Below are 26257 nucleotides of genomic sequence, written 5' to 3'. Positions count from 1 at the left end.
AAACCTTGTGTTATTGGACTGGGAACATAATGTTGTGTTTAAAAGTGTTTTTTTTCAATATATGAAATTATATGTTAGATTCTTGGATGATATCTTTATTTTGTGGAAAGGTCCGAAGATTAAGATTCAAGAAATGATTAAGTATTTTAATGATAGTACAGAATTTTTAAGATTTACCTATGAATATAAAGAGAATGGTACAAACTATTTAGATATAAATATTCATAAGGAAAATGGGTCATTTAAATCTAAGGTTTATAGAAAACCACATTTTAGTAACTCATACCTACACTATTCGAGTAATCACCCAATAAAAAAAAAAAATAGTATTTTGAAAGGCCAGCTCATTAGGATAGCAAGAATGACATCTAATGAGGAAGATATTGATAAAGAACTGGCAATAGTAGCTAGATTATTTAAGGAAAGAGGGTATCCCACTAAAAACATTAATGACTATGTTAATTTTGTAAGGGATGAATGGGGAAATAAATATAAGCCCTTATTAGGGATCCCACAGAATATGGGTGAAGATACAAACAAAGGACCAGAAGATAATAAGGATTTTGAAAAATCTATGGTCATTCCTTTTGGAAATAAAACACATGAGGTGGAGAAAATTATGAATGACAATTGGGTTATGTTGAGAAATAATTTGAAGCTATGGACTGTAGTGGGTAATACGCCGAATTTTGTTTACAAAGTTGGACCTAATCTGAAAAAAATGTTTTGAAAGTGAATTTAAGAATAAAAATAAGAACAAGTATGATACTTTAAAATGTGGGCGTTGCTCCCAGTGTCAATATATTTACACCAGGGAGAGTATTACACTAAACAATATTTTAAGGACAGAAATAAAGTTTGAAAAGGGTAATTGTCAAACTATAGGTGTGATTTACTTGGCGCTGTGTAAAACCTGCCCTAGTTTCTATGTTGGTAAGACAGAAAGACATTTAAAGGACAGGATTTATGAGCACACTTACCAAATACTTAATAAAAATCAAAATAATGCTTTGTGTAAACATTCCACAAACTGCTCTGGTTTATTAGGTTTTGAATTTGCCATCTTAGAGAAGGTTTTAAAGAACCCCAGAGGGGGTAATTATAGAAGTTACATAGAAGAGAGAGAGCTAAGATGGCAAATTATGTTGCAAGCAAGTCAAGTCCCTGGGCTGAATGAAGTTATTTCTATTAAGCCCTTGTTATATAAAAAAGTGGAGTTAATGAAATAATGTTACATAGAAAAATGTACATACACATATATATAAATTGTCTAGATATATTTATCTGTTTTTATAGTTATATTATTATTTTTAGGATTTTATATTTTGAATGTATTTTTAATGAATTTTATTAATGTTAATAGGATGAGTCACCAGGTCTTAATGATGTAATCTACTATTTAAGGGGAAGTTTTGGAGGGAAAAAGTTAGATTCTGATGAAATCCCTGCTTAAGAGGGAAGAAAGCACTCAATCAACTGGTTTTAAGGATTTTACAATAAAGGAAATGTACTTCGAATCCATATGCAGTAACAGTGCTAATTTAAATATTACTCAGGAGAGGCAGTGTCTGCATCAGATGTATGGGTGAAGCCAGTCCTACAGACAGACACACACACACACACACACACACACACACACACACACACACACACACACACACACACACCACACATACACGCACCCACGCACTCATCAGTCACTGATGTATTACGACACATACCTACCTATCTAAGTACCCAGTCTAGAGTTCAGGAGAAGTTTGACTTTAAAAGCAGGATACTATACATTTGTAATGGTTACTACTTCAATGTGTTGTAGAGAAACTAGAGTGCATCCTTGGTTTGAATATAAACAAATGAGTCTTGACAAACAAACAGTAACAGCAAAGTGATGATCATAAGTAATAACATAATGATCAGATAACTTATCAATCCTGTTAATCATGCACACTGTGATAGTCTGAGTGACATGAATCTGCTTTACAGTATGGTGTATTGATGATAATTACACTTGTGAAACAGAGAATTTGCAACCAAGCATTCCTGAGTGTTCAGCTCAGGATGATTATAAGCAAATAATAAGCATCTGTTGTGACATTTTCAATAGTTCCTTTTTCTTGGACAATGCACTATGTAAATTACAAACAGACTGGTCAAATATATGAAAGTATACTACTTAGTACCTCTCATCCAGTATGGGAGCAAAGTACCCACACCGTTGTATATCATTTGTAAGTCTAATGTGCAGATATATGCTTCCATAATAAAGTGTTTGCAAATTAATATATTCTATCACCTTATGTTTGTATAGCAGCAATATTTTTAAGATGTGCCTAGTGTACTATGCTTATTAACCCATAAAGCCTTGATTGTGCCAAATGTCTTGCACTTATTTCTGGGAATGTATGAGCATTTTGGGGCTGATTGTGAAACACATAGAAGGCCAAGCATGTTAATGCTGGTGGAACCCTGGATGTACGCATGAATCCATAGATAAACAGTTACAGAAATATTATATTCTTCAGTAATTGTAGATCAGGTGCTGCATTTAGATATCTGACAATCTACATAGAAAATCTATAGACACAATCAATAGCTGATCACAACACTAAGGAAGGCAGATGTCAGTTGCCAATAGACAGACATTTTTAGGGACTATGGTAATGCTATGAAGAAAGGAAGTTTTTGTTCAGCATACTTCATAACAGTAGTTATAATTCAACATGTGATATGGTGTATATTTGACTCCACATCCTGTTCAACATATTATAATAACTGTCTCTCCATAGTGCTATCAGTCCATGTTTGTATGGAGCAGCGAGGTTAAGCACAGTAATATGAGGAGCAGCACACAAATGCATCTCAATGCAAAATCTCACCTTTTTGAAATAAGATGTGGCCTGCCATTTATCATTAGTTACTATTGCTGCTTGGTGCCAGGCATTGCACAAATGTTGAAGACAAAAAAGGGTGAGACAGAAATGGGGTAAGAGAGAGAGAGAGAGAGAGAGAGAGACATTGGGGGACAGGGATAGAGACATGGGAATATTTTTTTTTTATGGGCTGAGTCTAGCCGTCTTTGTGTTATGTTATAGCCATCATTGTGTTATGTTACTCTTAGGTTTGTCATCATATTAATGCTGTCATGCTCTGTACAACACAATGCTTCTAATATAAAGCAAGCAGAGATAGGAGAGCAGAAACATGAAAAAGATATAAACAGGATAATGAGGGTTCTTTTGGGGGAGATAAACTCTTGGCTAGGCTTGTAAGGGCCCCAGGGGATTAGCCTAGTAGCCTCCTATGATCCTATGATCCTATGAATGGTGGGTTAATAACATATATAACCAACAGTTACACAGAAAATATTAATAAAAAAAAATTAATTAATTGTTTGACATACTTTTGGTTTGAATCCTTGACACTATTCAAAAAGCAATCTACAAACCTGCGAATTATCTCAGTACACCACATAAGAACTCATATTTCATAATGCAAAACTCACACATTTGAAGGGACAGTGACAACATATTGAAGCAATGGAGAATGTAGGCATCAGGCTTCATAACAGTAATGACAACCATAGCATCCCATTGGATATACATTACATCCAATAGCCTAATAAATGTGTTAGAATAACTGTATCACAATAGTACTATCAGTCTGCATTTCTACAGCACAGGGAGGCTAAGTACATTTGCTAGTGTAGTTAAAGGTAAAATCTACAGTTTTTGGCATAGTTTGTGAACTGACATTTACCATCAATTAGCAATGGAACACAATGCTAAGTGCTGCACAAATACTGAGCACTCTGGCCATGTGTATTGAGAGTAATTTTATATTTTAACCAGATTAAACACTTGGAAAATGGGTGGATAGCACAGTGGCCAAAATGGAGGGGGGAGCTAGAAAAATTTAGGACACAGGACAAAAAACAAAATATTGTGCAGTATGGGGGTGGGAGAGCACCAGAGTTACCCAGTTCTTCACAAAGTTAATATATACCTGTATCAAGAATTTCATAAATGTTGGTAGTCACAATATCAGGGCTGGGTGACAACTGATTGGACCAAATCAAATGTGTCATGCAGATATCTAGGTGAAATGTAGAGCTATGAATGGGGCAAATTATTATTATTATTTTTTTGAGGAAGATGTGCCTGTTTATTATTTATTTATATATTTGAGGGATGACTGTTGGAGAAAGTGTTTAAGAATAAGAAGGTAAGGTAGATTGGGCAGGTTAGGTAGCAGGCACAAGCATACAGGACATATAAGACAGACAGTGATGGTGATGGACACAAAAGGTTGGGGGGAACACCATGATTTGGGATAGGTAGAGGATATCAAAGGTGCATCCACCTCCAGCATGAGCACAGTGAGAATCTATTCCTTACCCTCAGATATCTCATCACTGTCTACTGTTACAGATCACTGGGTCAGTGCTGTCCAGGGCATCCATTTTGCAATTTGATCCAGGATCTTTTCTACTCTGATGATTTGGCACCAAGGCCCCTCTCCATAATGTCCTTCACCAGCCCTGTCATCTCCCGATGGGGGACAAAATCACTATTTCCTCTAGTGCTACTCCAGGTGGGTACTACTACCCCAGCAGCCAGGGCAAGCTACCTGACATACTTGGAGACAGGTGTTGTTGTGACAATGTTGACAAGTTGGGACTCAGATATGCTGGATATCTGTGCAGCCACACCACTTGTGGAGGTATGAAGGTCCAATCACCAGTGGTCAGTCTAGCTCCCTATGCTGATGGTCATTTGTGTTTCAGCAGCAATGTTTCCATAAAGAATTAAAAAGAAAAGAATGAGAGAGAGAGAGCATGAGAGAGAGATGAGAGAGAGAGATAGGCTTCAGGAAAGAAAACACATTATAATATCAATGTCATGTCAGACTGATATTTCACGATATAAGCAAATGTACACACAACTATGTTAACCTTTGCCACATCCAGATATAATGTGATGGCAGTAATGTGTCATAACATATATCAATCCAAATAATATTATAAATAATATAGAAACAGTTAGCTGACTATATTATATCTGCTATATGCATTCAAAGTGAATACACCCAGTTACAAAAATGTAATGTTTAATGTTATTTAATAATGCAGTAAGTAATTTTAAATACTATCTGGTAATAAAAGCTAATTACTGCTCCTTGGAATTGAACCGACACACAGTTAAGTTAATTTACTCATTGCCTAATGCAATGATCAAGAGCTACTGGAGCAGGCATTTATACTTGATATAAATGTTAGGTATCCTTACCCACGTGTATGTTTGTGTATGTCTCAAGCTCATAAGGACTGTTGCCTTAAAATATGGAAAGATTAGCTGTTACAGGTATACTAGGATCTTGCATTCATACCTGATACATACTAACCCCATGCCTCTCTGAGGTGTGCCACTTGTTCCTGATTTGCCTCCTTGTGCCTTGAAATGTCCTCAGCAGCTGTATAGAACAAGAAACAGAAGAATAAGAAACATGATGGATAACTGTTTTGCCCAGCCATTGCATGGTATTGTACTGGCTGCTGGTGAGTCACTATATTTACACAACACAGGGGGGCTTTGCAGTTCTAAATTCTTCCTCCAATCAGCTCATGAGGTCCTGCTTGTATCTCGTTGTGTCATTATAATGGTGACAACATTGTTCCCCATTGCAAGAAATGCCAGGAGCACTGGACACAGCCTTGACTAAGCCATTCCAAGTCCCATCCTTGAAATGAGACCCAGTATAGCTCTCCTGCAGAAGCCTATAGCTGGATTGCTTTATGAGGAGTGTCACAAAGATCCTGAAGTCTCACCTTACCTGCCATGTTATCTGAAGGGCACCTAGAAATATGGCAATGAATTGGTCTCCAGTTCAAATTTCCCATGCTCCAGCCTGTGAGCAATGACTGGCAACCTTGCCAGCTGCATTTACACAACTGAAAACACAAAAATGGCCTGGCAGAGAAATTGGGTTTGATTCCTTCAAAATACAGTGAAGGTGTGAAATACAGCTAGGAGACGTGGCCGTGTGTGATATGAACTGCATTCACACATGTTCCACCATAAAATCATCATTAGGATGATAACTGAATTTTATTTGAAAGGAAATATTGTCAGTTCTCCACATGATTTCATGACACAGTGAGATGACAAGACATCTATTGTTTAGAGGTAAAATGTTAGGAAATGGGATACAATTGGCTGGTGGGATATATAAAGTGCAAATTTGAGTAATACCACCTGGGAATTGAACCCCTTACTAAAAAGAAGGTTAGAATGCTAAATGTCACTTAGTAACTATTAATGGCAAAGAACAGCTAACATTTGCAGCATTAAGCTGAGGTATAACAACTTCAATATCAGTGGAGGTGTAATTATAACATGCCTATATGTGTTTGACTTTCACTTGTTAGGTTACTGGAGATATATGTAAAAGAGTGTATTTATTTATGTATAGTTCATATACAATGAGTTGCATGACCTGACATGTTGGGGTAGGTGTCGTATATACTTTACATGCTATACTACACCTAAATATTATATGTGATAAGTCATACCTTTTCCAGTAACTATTGTACAGATTATACATATACAAGTGTTTTTTTAAATTAAATATCATTATTGCTATGTTTAACATGTTTTACACAGGTAATAGCTTACTTTTTTAACAATTGTTACGCAGTGTTATGTTGCAAATTTCATTTTTTAATTATTAGTGGCACTTCACATTAAATTCCTAATAAAATGTATGTGGCAATACTTATTGTGACCTCCTCAGTAAAATTATTAGTGAATTGGATTTGAGCCTTGTATTACTTCTGCTGTTTCTTCAAACATAACGCATTAACACCTTCAGCCACAGAGAAAGGTACAAGCAATGTGCATTTTCTTCACTCAGTACTGTCCAGAGCTCAATGGTGCTGATTTCATTTGTGCTACTGATGGCAGTCCAAATAAAATTTTTGAGTATTTGCCTTCAGAAGTGAACTGTCTGTCATTGATGCTGACTGTTGATACTAAATGACATGAAGTGCCATGTGGTGTGCAAATGCAGATGCAGGAAATAAAGAGTAAAAATTACAGCCAAATTCAAATAAAGGCTATATCTAGCAAATAACCCAACACATATGTTATTATCCTGACACATTCAACCCTTTAAAAGTTTTTGCCACATGAAAACTCACATTTCTTTTATACATTATCAGGTTTGCAAGCAATGACAATTCTTGAGAAAGGGGCCACACAGGAGATTACATAAGTTCAACCACATACAAGTCAGAATTGCATCTTCTTAAAGAAAATGTATTATTGCCACAATTACTACTTAGGAGATAATGATAATTAATCCAGAATATTATAAATATTTCCGCATTCATCATGTTACTTATTTTATTTACTCAAACCCTAGTAAATGTCATACTTTTTTACATTATGCATATTGAACTTTGTTATTACTGCAAAGAATAGTTGAATTTCCAACAACAAAACAGTTGTGTCACTGAATAATACATTCAAGTTAAAAAAAATGCTGGAATCGAACTCTTATTATTGCTGTTACAAATTTTACTACATTAACATGCTAAGCCACAGAGAAAGTTACATAACACCTGTCTTTTTGCCAGTCACTACAAATATATTTGCATTAGGCGTATGAAACTCTTAGATAAATTATACCTGATCAGTGTTATGCTTCACACAAACTCACAAAAGAGTATAGTAACATGTTTAGCATTCATTACACAGAGTTGGGTTATTCATTTGTAATACAAAGTTTGTGACAAATGTCATTCTGCCTCCCTCAATAAAATTATTTTAGTCTGGTTTGAAACTGACATTACCTCTGCTGGTTCGACAAACTTAATGCAGTAACTCCTTGAGTCACAGAGAAAGCAGTTGATGGATGCAATTTCTTCTTTCAGAACTGTCCAGAGTGCTGACGGAAGCACACCACTACCAGTCTTACTTGTGTACTGATAGCATTCCAAATTATATTTCTGAGTTCTTACCTTGGAAAGTGAACTGTCATTCACTTCTAGCAACCACTGACAGTCACCATAGCACAATGCCAATCTTTGTACAAAGGTTAAAGCAAAACCTAAAATAAAAGAAATTAAAGAAAAAAAGTAAAAATTCTCAAATGTGTGATCTTGTTCCATGAAGATATAGGCATTAGGGATCCCTATTTTTGCATAGACAACACCCTTAATAGTTATGAACGTTGAAACCATGGCATTTACATGAAGCACAGAAAAATATGGACCACTCAGTTAAGGCTGGAGTAAGTAGCAGTGACCAAGTCCAAAGGAAAGAAGAAACTCCTTCCAAACATGGCTGTGACTCTCTATACAGAAAGAAAAACTTTATTTAAGTTATTACGTATACAGGTTACTGATTAATGCATTAGCAGAGTCCCCTCTGCTTCTTCAAGCCCATTATCATAAACATTTTCAAACAACATTTAAAGGTATAGATTAACCAATCACATAGGAATCTGAGAGTCACATTAGTATATAAATCAAGTATATTGCACACAACCACTAGTAAAATAACACCTACCTACTATTCCAAACAAAGTTCTAAACTTGTCAAATGTGTACTCGTATAACCATAAATAGATAACAAGAATAAAAAATAACATCATCATTTATGCAGATTATACCAAAACCTAGCAATTTGAATTAAAACACCAGCAGAAATAGCAGTGCATCTGTAGCCTTGCTATCATACCTATCAATACAATCAAAAAGCCATCAATGCTGCTAGACTGACAGCAAGGACTATTTCCTCACATAATGCAGAACAATCACATGACTACAACAAGTCAATGTGCTAGAAAAGCAGCCTAAGATTTGTAAAGATAAACAACTTTAAAACCATCATAGATGTTACATTCATAAAGTTCACGCTCATATAGCCATATATAGTTAACAAAATATCCAAGCAAAAACAATAATAACATAATCGTTCATATAATAAAAACTTTGCTAGAACTTGTATCAAAACCTAATAATTCAAACTAAAACACCATTAAGGACAGATGTGCACCAGTAGCCTTGCTATTGTAAATGTAAACGCAAGTGATGTAAAGTAAATAACTTCAGCTTACCTTAAAACTTAAAGCTGATGTTGTCTAAAACAAGAAAAGCCATAGATAAACCCATCAATATAGTTAAAAAATGGCAATGCTGATAGATTAATAACCAGAACTATTTCCTTTGCAAAATACAGATCGATCACGTGACTATAATTATCCAATAGGCTAGCAAACAGCACAGAGCTTGTAGAGTCAAAATCAAAAAGTATTGAAGCACTCATAAGCATTATGATCGTAGAAGACACTTCAAGATCAAAATGCTAACATGTTTAAGACAAGATAAAAATATATTGCAAATGCCAGCAGATCCTCAAACTAGATATGCAAGAGTGCATATATAGAATAATACATACATTTTTTCATACAGCTAAGGCTAAAAGTTCAAAACCATGCCAATCAAAGCATGTATAAAAGCTGACCTAAACAAACAATCAATGCTGAATTACCTTGAACCCTAATTCTGCAAGAGTTTAAAAACCTCCAAAGTTCATAATATAGCATATTTGATTAGAAAAACAAGGCTGAGAGCTATGAACAGGGATGGATATTATTACTGAGAATGTATGTGGAACCAAGGTTAAATGAAAGGGTCTCACTGAAAAAGATACTTAAGAAGAGACCTTATCAACACTAACGCTGTATCTTTTTCATACACTTTATATTATTTGTTGTATGTTTATTTTCCATAGCTTTTAGTATATGTTTTAAGTTAGTTTCTTTTCATAAGGTTTGGTTTCCTTGATACCATTTTACCCATTGTATTCAGTACATTAGTTAAGTTTTCTTTTAATATTCAAGCTACTAGTTTTAAATAGTTACAGATTTTTTTTTATTATTTTTGTTCTGTATTTTATGTTATTTTATTGGTTTCAATTGTAATTAGGTGACTTTGTACATCTAGTTCCATGTTTTATAAGTTAGGGTAATCTTGCTGCATTTATTGTTTTTATTATGTTATATTATGCACTTTGTTTGGAGATATTTAAACCCTTGCAGGATCAGGATTTAAGATAAGTCAGCATTATTTTATTTCCTCACATCAGCTATTTGATGTGCTGTGATTGTCATGGTTTTGAACTTTTAGCCTTAGCTATATAAAAAAGGTTATGCATTATTCTACATGTGCACTCTTGGATATCTAGTTGAAGGATCTGCTGACATTTGCAATATATTTTTATCTTGTTTTAGACATGTCAGCATTTTGAGCCTGAAATGTCTATGATCGTAATACTTATGAATGCTCCAATACTTTTTGTTTTTGACACTACAAGCTTTATGCTGTTTGCTAGCCTATTGGCTAGTTGTAGTCATGTGATCATTCTGTATTTTGCACAGGAAGTAGTTCTGGTTGTTAATATAGCACCGTTGTTGTTTTTTAGCTATAATGATGGGTTTATCTATGGCTTTACTTGTTTTACACTCCGCCAGCTTCAAGCTTTAAGGTAAGCCAAAGCTATTTAATTTACATCACTTATATTTACATTTATGATAGCAAGGCTGCTGATGCACATCTGTCCTTACTGGTGTTTTAGTTTGAATTGTTAGGTTTTGATACAATTTCTACCAATGTTTTTACCATATGAACAATTATGTTATTAGTGTCTTTAATTGGATATTTTGTTAAATGCATATGGCTATAGGAGCTTAAAGTTTTCGATTGTAACATCTATGATAGTTTTAAAGTTTTTTAGCTGTACAGAACTTATTCTGCCTTTCTAGCACTTTGGCTTGTTGTAGTCATGTTCCTGTTCTGTATTATGTGAGGGTATAGTCCTTCCTGTCAATCTAGCAGCACCGATTGCCTTTTGATTTAATTGATAGGTACAACAGCAAGGCTACCAATGCACTATTTCTGCTGGTGTTTTAATTCAAATTGCTAGGTTTTGTCATAAATTGCATAAATGATGATGCTATTTTTATATTCCTGTTATCTATGTATGGCTATATGAGTGCTTATTTCACTAGTTTAGAAATTTGGAATAGTAGGTAGGTGTCATTTTACTACTGGGTGTATATAGTAGATGTGATTGATGTACTCATGACTATCAAATTCCTATGTGATTGGTTAATCTATATCTTTAAATCTTGTTTGAACATTTTTATGATAATGGTCTGAAGAAGCAGAGGGGACTCTGTGAAAGTGCTAATCTGTAAACTGTATACTTTAATAACATTTTGTTCTTGTGTATAGTCACAGCAATGTTTGAAAGAAGTTTCCTCTTTCTTTTGGACTTGGTCTCGTCTCATTTACATGAAACATTGAGAAGATTAGCAGTATGTGCCACATACAGAGAAGGGTTTATGAAGCAGAGAAAGTTGAGTGCATATGCTGAAGATTTGAAATTTTAACACTATAAAATTGTGGAACAATATATCCATTTTGTAAAAGTTGTCATTTGTCATTTCACATTTGATGTCTACATGTGTTTGATATTTGCAACAGTTAACCTAACAAAAATTATGTCTTGGTATTATCAAATGCATGACATTCAAGAGTGTGTTTTTTCCCTTTCTTTTGTGTGCAGTAACAATCTTTTGACATGTTTATAAAGTGATGGCATTATTTACTTCACATATTTTACACACATGTTTGTATTTTTTGGCATGTTTACCTCTTAAGCATATATTCAGAAATGTGTTATAAAGTTGTAGCTCTTAAATAAGTCAAATTGATCTCATAGTTCTTTTGTAAGTTTATTCTCCCTAACACACACTCTGTAAGTGTTCATCAAAGGAGAGGACTAGTAAACACTTAAATATTTTTGCACTACTGCTAATGAGTCACATTTGCAAGCCCTTAGCAAGCCCTACTGTTCAATACTCATTCTTTTAATGCTAGGGCATGTGCACAGCATAGTGTAGGTCCTAAAACCATGTTTACCTGTCCAGCACTTTGAATAGAATGCGTGACTCATAAATTATATTATGTTGACATCTAATTTACATATTCACAGTGTCTAGAAGAGTAAATCTGCACTATACAAGAATAACATAGTGCTAAGGCACTTGTATCATAGTAAGAGAGACTACTTGGACTCAGCCTGAGATACTGCTGTCCAACTGCTTCTATTGCATTACTTCTTTTGCACTTTCATACAAATCCTGCCAAAGTATGTGGTGCATGTTTGCAAATAAATTATTTAAACAGTTGTGATGACTTATATTTGGGTCACATTGTGTGATTTCTATAGTTTGTCCATGTGTATTGTTATAGAAGGTATAAAGTTGTTATTTAAAATATCCTCATCTAATGTTACATACTCTGAGGATGTGAACATGTGAGAACATTTTCATATGACTAGTGGCAATGTAAACGTTACATTTTAGACCAACAACTGTGTTAAGCCTATTGTATATGACTGACATTAAAAAAGCTTATCCTAAATGGCATTTTGATTTCCTATACATGATACATTGTTAATGTTGCTATCTATTCCAGAGTTACACATTTTCCCAGCCTTATCAGGTTTGTCATTGTATTTTTTGAGGGGGGGTTATACTTATTTATTACATGTGTGTTCATATAGAGCAGTTAGTTAATTTCTGTTAATGATGCCTGCATAAATTTATATTTGTTTTGTTGCCAGTCATTTTGCTTCTTTTTCTGATACTCATATTTTTTTGTGTTTTATTAAATCCCATAGAGGAATATGGCTCTAAAAAGTCTGGGCCATGTAAACCTAAATTCTCAGTTGCTGAGAATAAGGTATTATTGCAAACCCTCTGCCAATATTACTCATGCAATTTACAGAAATCCTTAGCTGACAGGTCATTCTGTGACTGCATCTGATAGCAGATTGTCAATTATGTTAATGCTGTTGGTTGCCATGGCCATGAGTACAAACTACTGACAAGATCATCAACGCCAGGAAACAAACAGTGCTATAGCATGGGAATGATGGGCTAATTGTAGTGGTCCTACTATTGAACTACCACTCACTGAAATAAAAGAATTCCTGCACAGTGTAAAGGATCCAGGCAGCTTATTGGGATATCCCAGTTTTGTGCCTGACAGGTGCAGAGATGGAGGATAACTAAAGTGTGTCTACTGGTTGAAGCTTCAGGTATGTCTATATATATGGAGAGGGAGGGAGAGAGATAGAAAGAGAGAGGGAGAACAGAGTGACATAGAAAGAAAGAGAGAGAGAGATAAAAAGGGGAATGAGAGAAAGGGGAGAGAGGTAGGATATAGATATACATGTATAAGATCTTTATTTAAGTATTTCTCTTTTGCAGTATTTCACTTTTGTAAAATATTTTCACTGTTGTATAATTTTTTCATCTTTGTAAATTGTTTTTATACTTTGCAGAGATTTTCTCCCCGGGTCTCTGCTGAAAATGGGTCCATGACCCAGTCAGACTTTCTTGGTCAACAAATGTCAAATAAAATGAATAAATAAAATGTATATGCATAGGTAGGCGAGGCTTGACTTTAATGCCTCATCTTCATTTTAATACTTACCATCTCTTTTTCCATCTCCAGTTTGTCTTTCTAGGTGCATCTGGTATTGAGGTTCCTGTCACTGGCACTGTGGAACTCTTACTGCTTAATACAAAAGTATCAGTAGCCTCTGAGGTTTCAGAAGGACAGTCTGATGCTGAGGATATGGCACCCAAATCCTCTGCCCAGTGTTTGGACACATTCAGTATGCCTATGCATACCTATGATATGGAGCCATCTGAGGTAGGACAGATTGAGGGTGACATAGTTGATCAGGGTAGTGCGGTTACTCCAAATGCCAAGGTGGAAGATTCTCCCCCTAGTCATTGTGAAGGTGATGTACCTCATAGGGGTGTTGGTAACAGTGCTTGGTGGAGGCCTGCTTTCCACTCTCCCAGTAATGTTAGTGTTTCAGTAGGAGTCATGTAACGTATGTTTAGAGCCATCATGGAGGCAAGAATATACTCCACTAGGGTCTCAGAAGAGATAGTCAGAATACTGAATGTTGTACGTTCTGACATACAAGTCTGCATGAACCATGTGGGTGACTCCTTGGACCAAATCAATATCACACTGGATTATGCAGTTTCTGTAATGGAGTATTTGTTGGGGGACAGTCAGCATCCATATGTCTGCAGAGCTGCTACATCAGCATATGTTAGTTGATGTGGCCATGCGAGATCCTCCTCTCATAGTGGTACAGCTTCCACTATGACATGGTAGGCCATGTGGTCATGGTCATGGATGTAGCCATGATGAGAGCTTTTCCAGCAGACATCATTCACATTGAGGTAGCACATTGACTTCTAGCTAGTAGTACATCTCCTGGCATTGGCAGTTCTCATGGTCAGGGATGGTGACAGTGAACTGATTTGTCTACCATGCTCATGACTGTGTCAGGGTGCCAGGGGGTAGTGCTCACACAAGTTGATTGTATTTCTCCAGACCCCCACACAGTATAACTTATTTTTGCCATGCTACCTCACACACACACACACACACACACACACACACACACACACACACACACACACACACACACACACACACACACACACACACACACACACACACACACACACACACACACACACATTAATATTAAATGATTTACATCTGTTGCTACTTGCCCTGACAATGTATACTTGCTGTTAACCTGATTTCTCACTCACACATGTCCTCACTTTTTTGGTGTCAAGCTTGCCCCCCTGTATCACACCCACCCTGTGCATGTGATGGTGACTGTGCCCTGCTCTTTTCCTCATTTCTTTGTGACATAGGGTTGTCTATGTATCATGCACAAAATGGGTAGCTAATTCTTGTTTACTCCATTGCTTGGCTTGGTAAAATGTATTGTACTGATATATATATTTTTTTCCTGCTCATATTCAAAAAATGATTGTTAAGAAGTCTTTGATCCTCACTGTATTTCAATCGCATTCTTAATAATGCAGTCTGATTAGTGCTTGCTCATCCCTTGTGCAACCTATGCTAAGATTGCTCTGGTCACTGCTGGGATATCTACGATGGGCAACTTTAGTTCATGATGCACAGTACTGGGCAGATTAATATTTATGTTGCATATATCTCTCATGAGTTACTGCTTACATTCATGTACACTTGAGCCATGTTTTATCTTACCGATATACAATACTTGAATATTTGGGTAGTCATTTATATCTCCTTTTACAGGTTCATCACTTACCTTGTTTAATGTTGCTGCTACAAGCTGTTTGTTCTGGGGTTGAATCTAATGTCCACAGAACACAACCATTACATGGGTAATGAAAGGTTTCTAGTTTTGCATGTATCACTGTTACTGTTTGTATATGCTTAAATTCTTCATTTTTTACTTATACATTGAGCACTATCCTCTGCCTTTTAGCCATGATCATAGAATATTGTGCATGCCTATTTCTGCCAGGATCATCCATGGCTTCTGGTTCTTTCTCATACTTCTCATTTATTTTTATTTTTATTTATTTTTCATTTATTTTTTTATTTTACATTTGTTAACTGGGAAAGACGACTGGACACAGGTCCATTTTCAGTGGAGGCCCGGGGAGATAAGCTCCAAAAACAGATAGAATACAAGGTAATTACACATAATATTCATTTCACTTCATGAGAACCTTCATTGCATACACAAAAAGAGAGATGACACATACAATGTGGAATACATTAAGAATTCATACAATAATCAATCATTGTGGTATAGAATATCAAAAAGAAGCAGGTTTTAGTATTCAGGAGACAGACTGTCTGTGAATACCTGGGGTACAGACGTATTATCTTTTTAAGGGTTAGCCTTGTGAGTGGCATGAGTATTGCCAATTATTCTGAAAATGTTTTTTCAGGAGTTTTTTAAACTGAGTAGTGGAGATGGTAGAGGTTGTTTGGCTTGGTAGAGTGTTCCATTTTTTGGCAATGCTGCTGGCAAAAAGGGATTTGGCAGCATCATTTCTGTGCTTGATGACTGTTATGAGGTTCTGTTTGCTGGATCTAAGGGGTCTAGTGGGGATGTGTGGTTGTATGAGTTGCTGTAGTGCGAAGGTTTGGTTGGGAAAGTAGTAGAGTTTGTGTGCAGTAGATAGTTGATTGACTAGTAGCATATGAGGTTACTCCAACCAGTTGAACCGCTTAAGTGACAGACAGTGATGGGACCTATAAGAGGCTTCAGTAGCAAATTTGGTGATTTTGTTGTAACAAGATTCCATTTTATTTAGGTCAGTTTGACGGAGATTGGTTAAGATGGGAGAGGCATATAAGAGGATAGATAGGAGATGGGTCCTTGCAATGGTTACTTTGGTGATATTAGTCATAAAGTGTTTATCGCTATAAAGGAGTCTGAGTTTTTTGTTAACTTTCTTGATGGTTTGAGCAATATGGATGTCAAATTTAAGATTGTTGTCAGTTTCAACACCTAGCAGTTTAGTGTGTGTGGTAGGGCTGATTTGAATGTTGTCTTTGGATTTGATGGAGAAGCTATTACTTAGGGGTAGCGCAAATAAGGGTGGTGTCATCTGCATATTGTACTACTGACCAGATGGTGAGGATAAAGTGATGTGGTTAGTATACAGGGAGAACAGTAAGGGACCAAGAATAGACCCTTGAGGGTCTCCTATGGTAACTGGCAATAGGGGGGACAGTTGGTCTTTCCAGAGAACTGTTTGCTGATGGCCTGATAGGTGGCTGTTAAACCAAGCTATAGAGGAGGGGCTTATGCTTATGGTAGATAGAGTTTTAAGAAGAATGCTGTTGTTAACCATATCAAAGGCTTTTGATAAGTCTAAGAATATGGAGGATACAAACAGACCCTTGTTTCTGTGGTGGTTAACTATATCTGTGAATGAAAGAAGGGCTGTGGTGGTGTTGTGAGATGGTCTAAACCCATGTTGTGAAGCCGAGAGAAGGTTGTTATCTTTGAGGTGTTGCATTAGTTGAGTGTAAACCACTCTTTCTAATATTTTGGACAAAGGTGATAGGATTGCAATTGGACGATAATTGGTCAGCTCTAAGGAGTTTCCCATTTGTGTAGTGGAATGATATGTGAAGTTTTCCAGGAGGTGGGTACTTTGCTTTCTAGCAGTGATCTAGCTATGAGAATAGAGACTGGGTAGGCTATGGCATCAGCTGATATATGAAGGAAGTCTGCTGGTAGCCTGTCAGCTGCTAGTCAGGTTGGTTTTAGTTTTTTGAGGAGTTTAGAAATTACCCAAGATGACATGGAGTGGAGGTTGAATTTGGGGATGTTTGGTTGAGTATTGAAAGGGGTAGGGGTCTTTGTTGGTGTGGGACTACAAGTACTGTTTTGGGCATTGGCCTGGGTCTGGACAGTTTCAATAAAGAATTTGTTGAATTGTGTGGGAATGTCTTCAAGATTGTTAGGTAGCACTGGGGATGGGGTGGTGTGTTTTCCTGGGTGGAGTATGCCATTTAATGTGGCCCAGAAGTTTTGGGGGGTTTGAGCATTTTTTGCCTCATCTGCCTTTGCTTTTTATACTGGCCCTGTCTATGGTGCTAGGAACTATTGGCCTTGTTGTCATTGTTGCAACTGTTTCCTGATAATTATATTGTAAAAATGGCACAGACTAAGAGTATTTTAGCCAAGGTAGATAGGTCATTCTACAAGACACCACCAAAAGTGTCTAGACATCAGAACCTTGATTTATGCAAGCCAAATGCAAACTTGATAAGTAAACGTCCTAGTTTGAGCATGTGCGTCATTGTATCCTTGCTCAATGGGGTTGTGTGGGTTTCTCATAAGTGTCATCAGCCAAGGTTCCATTGCATAACCTGCAACCCTGCTAGATGACCTTGAAGAAAGTCACCTTACATAGAGGACACAGGCATGCCATAAGTGTGAGTCATGAAAACTGCCAGAATTACCTGCACACATATTGTAGATGATCTTTTGGGCATTACTGACCACCTGTCAGAGGAGTGAAACCCTTTTGTGGTTCATGTTACTCCTTCCCAGTTTACTAGGGCCTTTATTTCAATGCAGCTGAAGTCTATGGTCCTCAGTACCTCCAGAAAATCAGCTATATTGTAGAATTCTCATATAATAATGTTGTCTTTCTTTCTTATAGGGTATGTGGGAGTGTAATATATACATCTACATGTTAAAGCATGGCATAGAGACACTGTTAGGCTTTCATAAGGTAGATGCCAGAGGTATGCACTTTGTCCCCAGCAGGTCACTGTAGTTAATGTATGTAAAGTCACACATTCCTTAGTATTCACTGGGATAGGTACTGCATGACACCCATGGAGCTGCAGCTCAGGTCACCACATGTCTACAGTTTCTTGAATGGTATACTTGGAAATACAGTAGTAGTCCACATTATTGGTATCATGGAGTACATGACATCTGAAGCTCAGCGCATTGGTGGCTCCTCCTTTAACTTCTAGTGAATAAGTAATAGGTAGTGAGGAAATTCTAGCTATTGTAGTTTCCTTAGGGCAGAGCAATGACGGGAAGAGTGCAGACTACCTGTAGCAAATTGGGCAATCTTATTGCAACAGGATACTAGCTTTAGTTGTAGGTTAGTTAACAATGGTGCACCATAGGTTAGAGATGGTAGAAGGTAGGTGAGGGCGAGAGTTTGTTTAGTTGGTAAGGAGAGAATCCTGCTGTGCCGGTCAAGTAGCCCTAGTTTTTTTGTGTTTAATTGATGTTTGATTGGACATGCACATCGAACTTTAGGTTATTGTTTATTATGATACCTAGTAATTTGGTATTGGTTACTAATTCAATTTTTGTAGAGTTTAGAGACATTATATTGAAACCTTCTTTATTGAGAATAGTATTCCTTTTGGGGGTAAACAGCATAAGCTTAGTTCTTTTGGCATTAAGAGAGAGGTGGTTTTTGTGGAGCCATGATTCTACTAAAGAAAATTCTAGATATTTGTGTGTGTGTGTGTGTGTGTGTGTGTGTGTGTGTGTGTGTGTGTGTGTGTGTGTGTGTGTGTGTGTGTGTGTGTGTGTGTGCATGCATGTGTGTGTGTGTGTGTGTGTGTGTGTGTGTGTGTGTGTGTGTGTGTGCGCACGTGTGTGTGTGTGTGTGTGTGTGTGTGTGTGTGTGTGTGTGTGTGTGTGTGTGTGTGTGTGTGTGCATGTGTGTGTGTGTGTGTGTGTGCTGTGTGTATGTGTGTGTAAAAATATATCACTTAGAAGACTGTCTATAGGTCTCTTTGTCTGTTGTCAAGTAGTTGCCAGTATTTAATTTATTTCTAGATATGTTAAGTAACTCATTTTTACTGACTATGTAATATATTGCTTAAATTGTATGTTATTTATTATGTCTTTGCCTACATGTCCTGGATTGTAGCTGAAAATGGTTCTCTTGCCAGTCTAACTACATGGTTAACATAACTAACAAATAAATGTGTTCTGTTAAATGTTACCTCTTATATAATATATATTGAGCAAATGCTATGACAAGTTTAATTTAAACTCCATCAGCCAAATTTCTGTATATGTATTAATAAACACACATAAATAAGTGCAAGAAATGAATACCTTTCCTGTTATGTAATCCATGGTTACTTATGTTTTGCCTTTTCTATAAAAATGCCTTAGAATTGATGAATTACATAGCCAACAACTTGAGCAAATGCACAAACAAATAAATACATCTTAACACATGAAGTGAAATAAAACACTTTGTTGACCAGCTTATTCCCAAAAAGCAGATGGCCTCTTTGAATGGAATACCCAAGGTAGTGTTTTATAGTGACTATGGAAAATTTGGATAGGGCACTGAGGCATTTCCCCTTCTCTTTTTGAGCACTAGATAATGACAGAGGTCAGTCACTAGTGCTTGAAAAATACCAGAGTGGAGAAGGAATGGAGAAAGCAAGACAGTAGAGTGCGGAAGAATAGAGAAAGTTCACAAACAGACTCTGTAAGAGAGGAGATTGTTGTTACAAAGATGGAGGAAGGAGAGCTGTAAGCATCTATGCTGGTAGAGACGATGGATCGAGGTGAGCAAACCACTGATGAGAAAGTAAGCTGGAGTACTATGAGGAATTAAGCTAGAGTGCTATGGTAGATAGTGTCTAGTGTGCAGGAAGAAGTAAAGAACATGCTGCCAGATGATCAACACAATGATCTGAATTACCAGAATGTGCAGACCGAGTTTGGTAGTATACTTGACTAGTGGGGTTTATGATTTTAAAGTTATGCCCCTGCAGCAAGGTGTTGTGATCAGAAAAACAAAACTTTTACATATGAAGAAATGGTAAACAAAGGAAAGAAAATGCTGTGACTGAAGCTTATATAACCAAAGGATAGATCCAAAGACAACAGAACCATAAGAGAAAACCAATGGTAAGAATCAAAACAAAGAACAGTGATATTTTTAACAAATATAAAGTTATAGACATTATTGTATCTTATTTGGGGTTGAAAGTACATGATACAAGGACAGTAATACACTTAAGAACAGCAGACTTTTACAAAATTACTTTTAAAGTATTTTCTATACTGGAAACTTTTATGAATGAAGTGAAGAAAAAGAGCTAATTTACACAATGGACTGAATATATTTTTAGAACTTGAGACTGTAGCTAAAGAAGAAAATAAACTTGCATTTCAGTTAATCTAAGTTAGAGGAATAAGAAGACTTTTTCTGTCTATGTGTAATAAAGTAAATAAGATTAAAAAATATATGATGAAAGAAATGTTTGGACAGTGGACTGCACATGTGGGTGACAGTAGATGCACATGAGGGAAAAATGCAGCATATTTAAAATGTATCCACTATGAGTGTATGGATTCCAACTGTTTGAGAATAAAATTCCCTGAACTACATTCCCCAGTACAAAGAAAAAAATGTAAGTATGATTTTTTGGGAAGGGGGGGGGTCTTAGCCTACTCTGAACTCCCACATCCACTAAACTTATGTACCAACTGAAAATTATATAGTAAAATGTGGTGACAGGATTAGAGAAATAGAAAAAGAAAACAACAAAAAGGTTAACATTGTGTTGTTTAGAAAAAATAATTTTAAAAGGAAAAAATAGGACGTTTCATACTTTTTAGGAAAAAATAGGTAAGTATGCTGCTTAGACAAAGATCATTTAAAAGGAAAAATAGAAAGTTTTGCCATTTTGGGGGGAGACATAAAAAAGAGAAGAAAGAATGAATGCAATGCTTGATAAAGAAAGACATGCCAGATACTGGCAGTGGGAAATAATGGAAATTGTGGACATGCTTGTGGATAATAAAATGAAATAGTACAAGAAGAATTATAGATTGTAAAAACAACTGAAAATGTTAATACTTCTGTAGAAAAGGATATTACTGTGAGACAACTGGAGGAAATAATAAAAAAAAGAAGATAAGAATCAGCATCAGGAATGGATAGATTTGGTTATGCATATTCTAAAAAGATGAATGAAAATCAGAAATTGATCATCATCTTCTTCCAGCTGTTCCCGTTAGTGGTCGCCACAGCCGATCATCTGTTTCCATTTCTTCCTGTCCTCTGCATCATGCTCTTTCACACCAACTGCCTGCATGTCCTCTCTCACCACATCCATAAACCTTATCTTAGGCCTTCCTCTTTTCCTCTTACCTGGCAGCTACATCCTTAGCATCCTTTTCCCAATATACTCTGCATCCCCCCTCAGCACATGTCCAAACCAACGCAATCTTGCCTCTCTTGCTTTGTCTCCAAACTGTCCAACCTGAGCTGACCCTCTAATATACTGATTGCTAATCCTGTCCATCATAGTCACACCCAGTGCAAATCTTAGCATCTTTAACTCTGCCACATCCAGCTCTGACTCCTGTCTTTTTTGTCAATGCCACCGTCTCCAACCCATATAACATAGTTGGTCTCACTACCATCTTGTAGACCTTCCCTTTCACTCTTACTGGTACACGTCTGTCACACATCACTCCTGACACTCTTCTCCACCCGTTCCACCTTGCCTGTACTCTCTTCTTCACCTCTCTTTCACACTCACCATTACTCTGAAATGTTGATCCCAAGTACTTAAACTCATCCGCCTTTACCAACTCTACTCCCTGCATCCTCTCCATTCCTCTACCCTCCCTCTCATTTACACACATATATTCTGTTTTAGCCCTGCTGACCTTCATTCATCTCCTCTCTAAAGCATATCTCCACCTCTCCAGGGTCTCCTCAACCTGGTCCCTACTATCGCTACATATCACAATGTCATCTGCAAACATCATAGTCCACAGGGCCTCCTGTCTGATCTCATCTATCAACCTGTCCATCACCACTGCAAATAAGAAAGTGCTCAGAGCTGATCCTTGATGTAATCCCACCTCCACCTTAAACGTATCTGTCACTCCCACCGCAGTCCTCACCAATGTCACACTACCCTCATACATATCCTGTACCACTCTTACATACTTCTCTGCCACTCCCGACTTCCTCCTACAATACAACTCCTCTCTAGGCACCCTGTCATATGCTTTCTCTAAGTCCACAAAGACACAATGCAACTCCTTCTGACCTTCACTGTATTTCTCCAACACTCTCAGAGCAAACATTGCATCTGTAGTGCTCTTTCCTGCCATGAGACTATACTGCTGATCACTAATCATCACCTCCCTTCTTAACCTAGCTTCCACTACTCTTTCCCATAACTTCAAACTGTGACTGATCAATTTTATCCCTCTGTAGTTACTGCAGCTATGCATATCACCCTTATTCTTAAAGATAGGTACCAAATTGATATTCTGTAAAATATCAATTGAATGGATTAAGAAAGGAATAATAGATGAAGTAACCTATGGATTAATTAAGTTTATACTGCAAAAAGAAAGAAAATATATAACAAATCAGAAACTGATAACACTGAGAAATACAAGTGATAAAGTATTTATGAAAATATTACAAAAAATGATACAGAATGGTTTGGGTGAAGATGTAGGGGAAGAGTTTTTTAGAATTAAAGGAAGGGAAATGTTAGTAATAGTAAAAAAGTAGTGTGTATGATTTTATAGAAAATAAAGTAAGGCTAGTGATATGTTGTGGCAAAGGCATTTAATGAGGTTAGTTATTAAATTATATGGACTTTTCTAGAGACATATAGGATAGAAGAAAAGATTTTTGAATGTTATACAAATATGCTATGAAATGTTTAGGGTGAAACATATGATAAACGGATGAGATAAAAGATAGAATTTAGGAAAGGAGGTAAATAAGGATGTTCATTAACTATGTGTCTGTACTGGTAATGAATGCAGAATTTTAAACATATGTATGAAATGAAAGAAACAAAATGTGAAATAGGAAAATTAATTATAATACCAATTTGTGTATAATATGCAGATGATTTAATAACTGTGGCTAAAAATAAGATAACGGATATACAAGTGGTAGTAAATGTGGAAGAATAATTAAAAAACAGATGGTTAACTTTTAACTTTAACTTTAACACTTAACTTTGAGCTTTATTTTACTATGGCTCACCCAGACTCTGCTACACTTTGCTGTGAGGGAAAGGTTAGTTTGCTTTTTATTTATTGTATTACTTTATTGCCTTTTTTCTATTTTTGAATACTGTGATTTGTTTTATTTGCCTTGTGTTTTACTTTTATTATGCTTTTAACTGCATATTAAAACTTGAAAAAAGACCACAGCTCTGTCTCTTGTGAGTCAGGCAGACATTTATCTCCCCACTCTCTCACCTGGTTACTGTAGTGTTCTTAAATACCACTATCTTTCTAGGTGCCTTCCCCTTATGTTAATTTGACCATATATCTCATTTCCTCTTTGTTTTTCTGGCTTGTGTGAGTAAGCACAGAATTATCATTTTGTGAAATCACTCCCCTTCAACTATATAAATTTATTGACCATCCTACTGTATTTCATAGTACCAGAATACAAAAGTGACCGCCCCCTTTCAATCTATCTTGCTGTTTTAAAAATAGTGACTCTCCACTAAAACTTAACATTTTAGACAGGTAAAACTTAAGTTACCTTCTTTCACATCTACCTCCTCTAGTGCACACTGCAGTGTTTAGGATAAACCATTTTTTTCATTTTACCTTTAAGCATCCCTGTGACTAATGCTTGCTTTAAAACCTGCTGGAAAGCACTAGGAAGTCTTAAACTGATACAAACACTCAACTCTGCTTGTTAATAAGGAGAAATTAATTGTAGGCACTAAACTGCCTGTGAAGAGTGGGTAAAGATAGATGAAGGCTGCCAGCCTAGCCAGATAGAATTTTGCAGATAATTCTGTCATTTATAAATATCAATGTAAGACACAGGCTTGTTGTAAAAAAAAACTGCTGTTAGATGTGGAACTGAAAAAAATGAAGCAACAGTGCTCTCTACTGACCAAATTAAAGCATGTGGTGACCCTTTGATGTAGACAGTGGTGAGAAGAGTCTAGATGAAGAAATTATTGCTATTGTTTTAACCAAGAGTTAAATTGCTAGATTTAAACATGCAAATGTATTTTTATTGCTCTGTTTCCTGACCAGCTGCAAGATAACAAAAGGAGATGTTAAGAATGTAAATGCAGTTTCTGTTATCCTGGGAACTCGGGGAAGTGTGAAGAATGATGTAATGTGTAGCCTGGGAACATCAGGAAAGTGTGAAGAATGATGTAATATGAATCAGAACTGCAGTTTCAATTTAAACAGAGAGAACGAGGAATTATTAAGCATTTTTGTCTTGACCATCCAACTGATCAGCACTCTGCCTGTTTTCTTATGCAAGTTTATCTTAGACTTGTGTTTTCTTTTAGAAATAGCTAGGAACTAGAAAGATTAGATTAAGTGTTTTTTGTGATGGAACTGTACTACTGAATTATTTGAAGTATTTATCTGTGATCTCTGAACTCTTGATTATCACTGTGTAGTAAGAAGTATTGGCTAGTATTTTTATTATTTATTATTAAATATTTTTAAACCTTTCAACTGTTGCTGTTTTGTGTAGAGATAATTTAAGCTCTAGAGTACATTGCATATTTATAGTGATTACTATACCAAGTCACTCTAATTGGCCTTGACTGTTTAGTTATACTACCAATTGGATAATAGTATTGCACAGTAATAACTGGACACCCTTTTAATGGCCTTTGAGTAGCTAATACATATTAGCTGGGTGGTGGCAGGTGGTACTACTGTATAGTCTGGGTAACAGGGGCACAGCTGGAGAACATGTGCCAGCCTTTCCCAGGAGTGTCTGTGTGATTGTATAAACTCTTATCTCAAAGTGTGTGTCAGCTACTTGGGCAGGGACATGAAGCACTGGTTGGACAGAGAGGGTGCTGGAGGTTTTAGCTTGCCCAGCTAGGCTGAGATCTGGACCCTATAACTGTGCCAGTGGGGAGACTTATTGGGGACCTGGAGAGCAAGGGAGTGACCAGCCCTGGACTGACTGTAATCTATGTGTTCCTTAAGGGAAATTGCACTTCACTGTGAGCATTTGTTATCCTTCCCTCCTATATGAGATGCCCCTCACTGATGTTAGTGGTGAGGATTGAGGCTCCTTGATTGCTGGACCAAGGCATGGGCGTCACACAGCCTATAACTGCAAGGTATCTTGCTAAGGTAAGGGAAAACAGCTCTTGTACTTTATAAAAAAAATAAGCACCAGACTTAGCATGTCCAAGGGTCAGTTCTGGGGATTTCTCCTGTCCACCTGATGAATCTGGGCATACTGGGACAATGCAGCAATTGCCTCATGTACACAGACATCCCTCTCCTCCTACCACCCAATACTACAACCTGCAAGAGATGCACTTACATAGCCAAACTGGAAGCAAAGCTCTTTCCACCCAAGATTGTGCTAGACAGTCAAGAGGAGAAGGTTAACACCTGCACTGCACCTCAAACAACACATAGCCCTTCTAAACCCACACCATCAACACCTACACATAGCAACACTAAACCCACATATGTGGAGGCCCTTAACAGTAACCTGCCCAAGCAACAAGGACCTCTGAAGCTGAAACTCAAACAGCAATCACAACCAAAGTGTCACATAGCTCACAACACCAGTGTGCCACCCAACAACAGCCCCTAAGGCAAGACAACGTAGCCAACACTTTAGTCATAGGTGACTCTATAGTAAGGCACACTGATGTCCCACTCACCAGGCTGAACAAGGAGAAAATTGCAGTTAGCATGTACTCAAGTCATTCCACAACAAGTACAAATATGACTCTGTCATTGTCCATGTTGGAGTGAATGACTTGAGATGTACC

At 36.7% G+C, this 26257-nt stretch overlaps 1 pseudogene; it reads left to right on the top strand.

Moving 5' to 3' along the window:
* Positions 1–361: 361 nt before the first annotated feature.
* LOC122815168 overlaps positions 362–26257 on the top strand; it is a 196541-nt pseudogene continuing 170645 nt past the window's right edge.

The sequence above is a fragment of the Protopterus annectens genome, chromosome 1.part1 (genome assembly GCF_019279795.1).
Source record: "Protopterus annectens isolate FY-2018-M chromosome 1.part1, PAN1.0, whole genome shotgun sequence".
Classification (NCBI taxonomy): Eukaryota; Metazoa; Chordata; order Ceratodontiformes; family Protopteridae; genus Protopterus; species Protopterus annectens.
This window is presented reverse-complemented; position numbering and strand designations above follow the sequence as displayed.